Source organism: Styela clava, chromosome 12, assembly GCF_964204865.1.
Source record: "Styela clava chromosome 12, kaStyClav1.hap1.2, whole genome shotgun sequence".
Lineage (NCBI taxonomy): Eukaryota > Metazoa > Chordata > Ascidiacea > Stolidobranchia > Styelidae > Styela > Styela clava.
The window spans coordinates 12,491,874-12,502,191 of record NC_135261.1 but is presented as its reverse complement, the minus strand read 5'-3'; positions in this window follow the sequence as shown (position 1 = coordinate 12,502,191).

The following is a 10,318-nucleotide window of genomic DNA, read 5'->3' as shown; positions in this document are numbered from 1 at the left end:
ATTCAACAGACTGCGGTTAAGTAAATAACTATTTTATGAAAAACTCAAAATCGACAAAAATTGTCTTGCAATTCAGTTATTAGAGTGGCGATATACTTCAATAACAACTAGTGGGACAATCAAATTTAGATGTTTTCACATTTATTTTTAATTTAATTTTTAACCTACTCAATGCAAAAGAAACATGTAATACAGGCATATTAAACAAAACAGGTAAAATAAACTTGATTTATACCACCAAATCCCTGTCCTCCAGCGATATTTCGCGGCCTGTCATTAACTTGACAATCTTTCTCTGTAGAACGCTGTATTGAAATGAACGGATCAATTATAATAATAAATATTCGCTTAAGCACATACACACTTTTAAACAAGATTACTGTTATAAAAATTATTTTGGCATATATAATATCAGTCAAGCGGCCACAAAATCAAGAACATGTCTAGAATAAATGACGAATGTGACTTAATAACCATAGCATCTCGACAAATCATACATACTCGTCCGAAATTTAAATCCACTGTGGAAGCGAGCTTGAAATCTTAGGTTTTTGGGGATTTATTTGTGACTTGAAAGATAGGCTAATAAGGTGTTAAGCAACGCTTAATCACGCGTTGGTTTACGTTGTGAGAATGGTTATTTTGCTCTCATTCTCTCATTCCGCCGATTTCCACGTCTGGCAGTTGCAAACAAGTTGAAGTGTTGCTCCAGAAGCTACGGAATATCCCGCACTCGAACCATATGTTGTAGCGAAAAGAATCATTTGTTTTAGTCTTATTATTCATTGTAATCTTCAATGTCGCATGCTGCAAGTTTTTAGTTTTTAGTGTGTATATCGCGGATTATTTAAAAGCAGATTTGGCTGTTATAGTACTGAGTTGGTTAACTGTGAATAGATTGTACTGTAATAACAATTTTGTCATTACCAAAAGCATATACCATTCGCCAAGTAATACTTTGCTGGTTTGAGTTTGTATTTTGTTTTGCAACATTATCAGCTTTTTTGCAAGTATTTGTGACAACGTTTTCATTCGGTCACGCGAGAAGTGTACTAGATTCCCCCGCTTCAAAATAATTAATAAGAATGGCAACGACATGTATTTTGGGTTTGATGAATACAATATGCTATGTCAGTAATCGGTGCGTTATATTTCTAAAACATTATAAGATCTTTTGTAAATATTTGTGGTAACTTTGCATTCGGTCGCGCGTAAAATGTCCTGGGTTTCTCGGCCTCAAAATAATTTTAATAGAAAGGACATACATAGTTCAACCCTAACAAGAAAGCAGTTACATGCATGCAGCTTTTCTTGTTAGAGTTGAAAATAGTGTCTGAAGAAGTCTGACCTTGGTCAGACGAAACGTTACAGAAATATATTTGAGTTAGTGTGCAGCAAGACTCTCGAATCACTTAGGAACATAAATTTATTTGGAATATTGTCACTTAGAATTGATCCATTTTCATCCAGTAAGATGATATCAACCTTATTACTTCGTAAACAATTAAAAAACTGGTAATCAAATAAATATTTTCATTGCTTTCTGTTATTGAAAATTCTATTTCATTCAGGCATATAGGCAGAAGCTATGACGAATAGCTTACATGCTGTTTGTATGTAACATTGTGGTTAAATGATACTGTTTAAAATATTGTAGAGAGTTTAAAATATAGAGACGAGATACATGTTCAAGACCTTACTGGCCTAAGACACAGATGTGCGACATGAACCCCAACAAGTATAACTGCAATTTAGGACTGCTGCGTCATAGTAGGACAACAGACATGAAATATACAAATTAAACTCTTGTACAATACACAGGACAAAGAGGTACGGCAACACGACTATATGTACAATAGTCGGTTTATGACACGTTCATGTCCCAGGTTCTGGTGTGGAAGAATGGAAATAGGGTATAAATCGCATTTCTGTGTGTTTTTCTAATAGATTGTACAAAACAAGTAAAAATTCGTTCGAAACATGAACTTGCCAAAAACCAACGTTGGGTGGGACCATGGACACAAAAAGATTATGTTCTAAAAAGTTAAACAATAAATGACATATGTAGAGATTCTTTGTTTACACTCGAGTTGTTAATCATAAATTGTATGCGACAAAAGAAATGGGAACAATAGAGTCTTGCATAATATGCGGGTCAATTCCGTAGGCGCCATTGTGTGGAATTCATTGTCACCACGTCCCAGCATGATAAATTAAAATTTGTTTGATGAAAGATGAAATATTTAATACAAAATACCTATAAATATACATATCTCACAAATCCATAGAGATTGCTGTAGATTATTAACAGTTGGATTAAATTTGAGTTGAGCTTGAAACCATCACCGCCATTTTGTTCTCAGCTCACCATCGTAATTTGTACAGTACAGTTAAATCCCGACATATTTTATTGCAGCCATGTTTGCTTAATATTCAGGACTGTCTGATTGAATCATTACTCGTTCTCAAAGTTTCTCGCTTGAATACCAAAAATCTATCTCTGCGTATCTATCCAAACCTTTTACTAAAGTTTTGAATGATTCATTTATTCATATTTTATAGTTTGTGGTTTTATAGGTCTTTAGTATTCCGCCCTTTGGGTGATAAAGCATGTTGGGGATGATCTTCATTAAGCTCGCCCATTGTCAATTCATAAATGTCTGTATTTGTATAGTTTAGGCAGAAAAGATGGAAGTAAATACAATCATTTTACATGAGACAACCGATAGATCATTAGATCAGACCCCTCATTAGATGAACATTCCTTCTCCAGAACCAGATAGTAAGCATGAGACTGAACATTGGTTCACTGCTTACGGGTATGGTTTCCGTATTCGTTTAGCCTTGTATTCGAATAGTCAGGCTTGTCCATGGGATGGGACAGCACATATTTGTATTTCCCATGGGACACGTGTGACATGAAAACCGTATGATTTTCAGGGAAATGATGGTAAAACATTGTGTTATGGACTTAGGCGACATCATTGTTATATGCGATCAATAGTTTTTAACATGCGATATATTATCTGGATATCTGTCGTCGTTTTTATCAAGAGTGTATATAATACACAAATCAACAAAATTTACGGACTTTGTGGGCATATATTTGAGCATAGCTCTCTTGCTAGGTATAAAAAGCAAAATATATTCAGCATTAACAATATATTCGTGAAGTGGCTGATGGACACATGTATATATATTAGTTAAGAATATAATATTAATAAAGTCCGTGAATTTTGTTGTTTTACATGTTTATTGTACATGTAGTCCTATTTAGTACACGCTAAACCTTAATTTAACAATTTTTATTGAATTTTATTCCAATGGGAATCTCATGGCATGGGATGGGTCAGGCACAATTGCTATAGAATGGGATGGGGAATGGGACAGAAAAATATGTCCCATGAACATGCTTCCGAATAGTGTTTTCCAATTTCGGTTGATCGGAATTCAGAAAGTGCGCAGAACTTGTGATGGCGGCCGCTCGATTTTTATTTTCTAGTTGCGTAGTTTATAATCGGAATCGAAAATTCCTATGCAACGACTTCTGAAATAGTCGCCTCAAAAACGTCATTCCTCAAAACAGCCGACTTTTTCAGCGAAAAATGTTTTTTTCTGTTGCGCAAAATACTCAATTCATGACCGACTTCATGACTCACTATATTTCATCCATTTTGGTTGAATATAGACCGCTAAAAATAATAGAAATTCTTCTTCTTCATATAAAATATTTAAATCAGATGGGATGGGCCGGTGATGATAATGTTGTGAGAAAATTTAGTGGTCAGGTAGTGAAATATTTTTTGTCATTTTTACAAAATTTAATTTTGTTATACAACGAAAATTTTTGGACTAGAGCATTTGTTTGGAACCGGGGAGCCAAAATCGAAATCAGATTTATCGTAATTTGAGGACAGTAGTATTAAAACTAGCGCACGAAGGTCATAGGGGGTTCGAAAATATTGAGAATTTATTACGGACTAAAAAATTGTTTCAAAACAATATGGCTGTTTTATTTGTTTCTTTTGTATTATATATCTTGAAAAATAAAACACGAAAATTTGCGTACTCGATTCTTATCGTGAATATACCCTTCGAAACACCGGTCGATAAGTTGCCCCAACATGACCTCTCAAGCTGTAACAAAATGCGTCCATAAACGTGGTTGTATGAGGAAGCCGTAACCGACAAGCGATTACGTCAAGCATTCTGCAACGACGAGAAGTCCAGCAGTCCTCTTGTAGAATATCACAATCTTCATGGGATTATGAATGCATAGGTTAGGTTGCCGCCGAGCCAAGTATATTCGCAGTTGTTGTATTAACACACTCGTTTTACAAGATTTGAATTTCGAGAAGGCCCTGATCCCCCTACTTTTGAAACGTGTTCCGTGATTTGTTTTACTTTGTTTATTCAAAGCTTCTGACTGATATCTTGAATAAGCATTGCTGTTGAAATCTTGTGAATTTGATGTAGGTACTAGCTTAGCGAAAAGGCGATGCGATACGAGTGGAAGTTGAAGCAAAATTATGTTGTTTTGAAACAGGTTGCTTTTTTTTAATAAAAAAACCCTCATGAAGTGCAAAAGTATAGTATCCAAAAATTCACATTCAGATACCGAAAACTCGTGTACGTCATTGTCATAATTGCTGAGTCGTACATTCAGCACGCTGGGACTTCTTGTTTGTTCACCCGCCATCCCTGTCTGGTGCACTTCAGTTAACAACCTCAATAATGAGGGACTTACTTCATTTGACGACCCTAATAATGAGGCACATAATTCATTTGACGACCTTGATAAAGAGGGTCAATGGAACCTCAAATATGCCCCTCTTTATCAAGGTCGTCAAATGAATGTGGTGGGTTATCAAGCATTCGCGAGTACGTACTATTGTATGTACCGTCCATAACACACAGACTTACCATGCTTTAATCATAAATAAATTTATATTTGTTGCTACGCATTATACGTATATATTTATCAATTCTTGGAAATACCTAGATAAATCCTGTCTAATCTGGCCCAAATAACAAGTTATTGTAACCCTGGTGATTATCATCTCAAACAGCCTAGTAGGAAAATGTTGTATGTATTTCATCCACTACAGCAGGGGTCCGCAAATACGGAAACCCTCCACACTGGGTCGCAAAACAATGAATTTGCCATAAATAAAAGCATTGCGTATTTATGTACAGCAACTTCTAATTATGGTTGTTTCCCCGAGCATCAACTTTTTTATTTACTGCCGTAACATTGGCCAATCAGCATAAGTGCAAAATTTGACGTAACGATAAACGTTTTGGCGGCCGCTCAGACACTTTTGTTCCACTCAGAAAGATTTTCATGGTTTTGACTATTACCACGTTTTTGCTGAAACCACTATCGAAAAAAGTACCAACGATTTTGCAAATATATAGAAAGAATTTTCCGGGGATTAAAATTCGGGGAAACATTCATTACGTAGTTGTTTGCATTGTTATTATCCTACTACGTAGTCAATGGACGTTTCCCCGACCCTTTACCCCAGAAAAATTCTTCCTATACTTCACTATTGCAAAAGTTTGGATGCTTATTTTTCGAATGTTTTGAAGATTCGGCATTTACAAACTGATTTACATGCTCAAAACCATTATTTTTATTAAAATATCAAACCACGTGTCTTTTATATGTAATAATAGTTCATTTTATCCTAGTCTATCGCAGCTTTCCTGAGACTAATTTTAGATACTTGGAACTAAACTACAACTCATCGGACGACACAATGACAATTAGAATACTTCAATTACGACCAATTTTTGAAAACAAAACTAAAAACTGACAGATAACACGCAAAACTGCAAAAACGATGCATGTTTACAACCATGCTTGAATATCCGTCTGAGCGAAGTGTCTGAGCCGCTTCAAAAATTTCAATTGTTACGTTTTCGTTAACCTTGTGCTGAATGTTACGGAAGTAAATTAAAGAAATCGATGTTCGGGGAAACATCCATTGTATTGTTTTGTATTAATGCGAGGTTAGCAGTTGCTGTGTGGAATTGCTTGATAAGACAGATAATGAGATTCTATGTGCTAAGTTTCAAATTGATACCCTGATACCCTGAAGCCCTGATGAAACCCTGAAGCAGTAAAACACTCTCTCATTTTCAGTTGAAAATAAATTCGAGTTTTAAATCAGTTTTAAATAAATAAAGTACTATTAATTACTGGAGGAACTTGGATATTGTGTATTGAACGGTGTACGGTGCAGGTCCTTTCTCCTTGTTTACTTTATATTTCGGATCCGCATGTGGTATTTGCCACAAGGATGTTTCAAAATTATTAACAGATTACTTCTTTGAGCAGTTAACATATAATCGCAATGCGTGATGTAAACCGAATTGTCAAGCGACTCATCGTGTCGCATGCGACGTGTGACGTTAGCGTATCGTGTGTATATACCGGTACTTCAAAAACCGTTGTAAGAATAAATAAAAGCGGAATGACAAGATAAAAAAAAGCGATTCTGCTTTCGGTGAACTGGGGAATGTCCACTGCAAATTGCTTTTAACACGTGCTTAAAGAAAGTATTCTGCCTTCTAGATAGATAACTCCTTCAGAACCAATATTTACATTTAAGGCGATAATATAGGGTTGTAACTTGTAAGTATGAGTAGTAGTAGAAAAACAGTATCCATTATCTTCATTCCACCAGGCTAGGTTTTGACTTTCAATTTCGTCTCAAATTTGGAAGGAAAGTTGAGATCTGATTGAAGTTTTCAACAAAAACATGTAAAATCTGAATGTTGTTTCTTGACTGGTTTTAAGTCAGGCTAGGAATATGATGTTGTTTCCTAGCGCATATAATTAAATCTAAGATAAACGTATTGGGAAGAAATTAAAAATGAGTCCTGAAAAACACCAGATGATAAGTTAGATTTAGAACCATGAAAGGGTTTGCCTCCAAGAATAACATTGATTTAATAATTGTTATAACATTTCTGAATTCTAATAAAATAAGTCTCACATAAAACGCATGAAATAGCATAAGTAAGATTGGTGACAGTTGAACAGATTTCTGTATTTGTAAAAACGGGAAAGAACAAGTGTACAATTCCGTCATGATAATAAGCAACGTTTTATGTATGCGCTTGTGTGAGCGCAAAGTTAGGAACAAGTAAATGCCTGAATAGATCGTATCCGGATAAAACTGTATGTGTAGTTCACGGTATTAATGACATAAACAATAAATGACATATGTAGAGATTCTTTGTTTACACTCGAGTTGTTAATCATAAATTGTATGCGACAAAAGAAATGGGAACAATAGAGTCTTGCATAATATGCGGGTCAATTCCGTAGGCGCCATTGTGTGGAATTCATTGTCACCACGTCCCAGCATGATAAATTTAAATTTGTTTGATGAAATATGAAAAGATGAAATATTTAATACAAAATACTTATCAATATACATATCTCACAAATCCATAGAGATTGCTGTAGATTATTAACAGTTGGATTAAATTAGAGTTGAGCTTGAAACCATCACCGCCATTTTGTTCTCAGCTCACCATCGTAATTTGTTCAGTACAGTTAAATCCCGACATATTTTATTGCAGCCATGTTTGCTTAATATTCAGGACTGTCTGATTGAATCATTACTCGTTCTCAAAGTTTCTCGCTTGAATACCAAAAATCTATCTCTGCGTATCTATCCAAACCTTTTACTAAAGTTTTGAATGATTCATTTATTCATATTTTATAGTTCGTGGTTTTATAGGTCTTTAGTATTCCGCCCTTTGGGTGATAAAGCATGTTGGGGATGATCTTCATTAAGCTCGCCCATTGTCAATTCATAAATGTCTGTATTTGTATAGTGTAGGCAGAAAAGATGGAAGTAAATACAATCATTTTACATGAGACAACCGATAGATCATTAGATCAGACCCCTCATTAGATGAACATTCCTTCTCCAGAACCAGATAGTAAGCATGAGACTGAACATTGGTTCACTGCTAACGGGTATGGTTTCCGTATTCGTTTAGCCTTGTATTCGAATAGTCAGGCTTGTCCATGGGATGGGACAGCACACATTTGTATTTCCCATGGGACACGTGTGACATGAAAATAGTATGATTTTCGGAGAAATTATGGTAAAACATTTTGTTATGGACTTAGGCGACTGATGGCGACATAATTGTTATATGCGATCAATAGTTTTTAACATGCGATATATTATCTAGATATCTGTCGTCGTTTTTATCAAGAGTGTATATAATACACAAATCAACAAAATTTGCGGACTTTGTGGGCATATATTTGAGCATAGCTCTCTTGTTAGGTATAAAAAGCAAAAAATATTCAGCATTAACAATATATTCGAGAAGTGGCTGATGGACACATGTATATATATTAGTTAAGAATATAATATTAATAAAGTCCGTAAATATAGTTGTTTTACATGTCTATTTGTACATGTAGTCCTATTTAGTACACGCTAAACCTAAATTTAACAATTTTTATTGAATTTTATTCCAATGGGAATCTCATGGCATGGGATAGGTCAGGCACAATTGCTATAGAATGGGATGGGGAATGGAACAGAAAAATATGTCCAATGAACAAGCTTCCGAATAGTGTTTTCCAATTTCGGTTGATCGGAATTCAGAAAGTGCGCAGAACTTGTGATGGCGGCCGCTCGATTTTTATTTTCTAGTTGCGTAGTTTATAATCGGAATCGAAAATTCCTATGCAACGACTTCTGAAATAGTCGCCGCAAAAACGTCATTCCTCAAAACAGCCGACTTTTTCAGCGAAAAATGTTTTTTTCTGTTGCGCAAAATACTCAATTCATGACCGACATCAGCAGGCGCGCAGCCAGGATTTTCAAAAAAAAAGGTGGTGGGGGGTATTCACTATATATCATCCATTTTGGTTGAATATAGACCGCTAAAAATAATAGAAATTCTTCTTCTTTATATAAAATATTTAAATCAGATGGGATGGGCCGGTGATGATAATGTTGTGAGAAAATTTAGTGGTCAGGTAGTGAAATATTTTGTTATCATTTTTACAAAATTTAATTTTGTTATACAACGAAAATTTTTGGACTAGAGCATTTGTTTGAAATCGGGGAGCCAAACTCGAAATTAGATTTATCGTAATTTGAGGACAGGAGTATTAAAACTAGCGCACGAAGGTCATAGGGGGTTAGAAAATATCGAGAATTTATTACGGACTAAAAAATTGTTTCAAAACAATATGGCTGTTCTATTTGTTTCTTTTGTATTATATATCTTGAAAAATAAAACACGAAAATTAGCGTAGTCGATTCTTATCGTGAATATACCCTTCGAAACGCCGGTCGATGAGTTGCCCCAACATGACCTCTCAAGCTGTAACAAAATGCGTCCACAAACGTGGTTGCATGAGGAAGCCGTAACCGACAAGATATTACGTCAAGCATTCTGCAACGACGAGAAGTCCAGCAGTCCTCTTGTAGAATATCACAATCTTCATGGGATTCTAAATGCATAGGTTAGGTTGCCGCCGAGCCAAGTATATTCGCAGTTGTTGTATTAACACACTCGTTTTACAAGATTTGGATTTCGAGAAGGCCCTGATCCCCCTACTTTTAAAACGTGTTCCGTGATTTGTTTTACTTTGTTTATTCAAAGCTTCTGACTGATATCTCGAATAAGCATTGCTGTTGAAATCTTGTGAATTCGATGTAGGTAATAACTTAGCGAAAAAGCGATGCGATACGAGTGAAAGTTGAAGCAAAATTATGTTGTTTTGAAACAGATTGCTTTTTTTTAATAAAAAATCCTTATGAAGTGCAAAAGTATAGTATCCAAAAATCCACATTCAGATACCGAAAATTCGTGTACGTCATTGTCATAATTGCTGAGTCGTACATTCAGCACGCTGGGACTTCTTGTTTGTTCACCCGCCATTCCTGTCTGGTGCACTTCAGTTAACAACCTCAATAATGAGGGACTCACTTCATTTGACGACCCTAATAATGAGGCACATACTTCATTTGACGATCTTAATAACGAGGGACATAATTCATTTGACGACCTTGATAAAGAGGGACAATGGAACCTCAAATATTTCCCTCTTTATCAAGGTCGTCACATGAATGTGGTAGGTGATCAAGCAAGGTAATCGCGAGTACGTACTATTGTATGTACCGTCCATAACACACAGACTTACCATGCTTTAATCATAAATAAATTTATATCTGTTGCTACGCATTATACGTATATATTTATCAATTCTTGGAAATACCTGTCTAATCTGGCCCAAATAACAAGTTATTGTAACCCTGGTGATTAT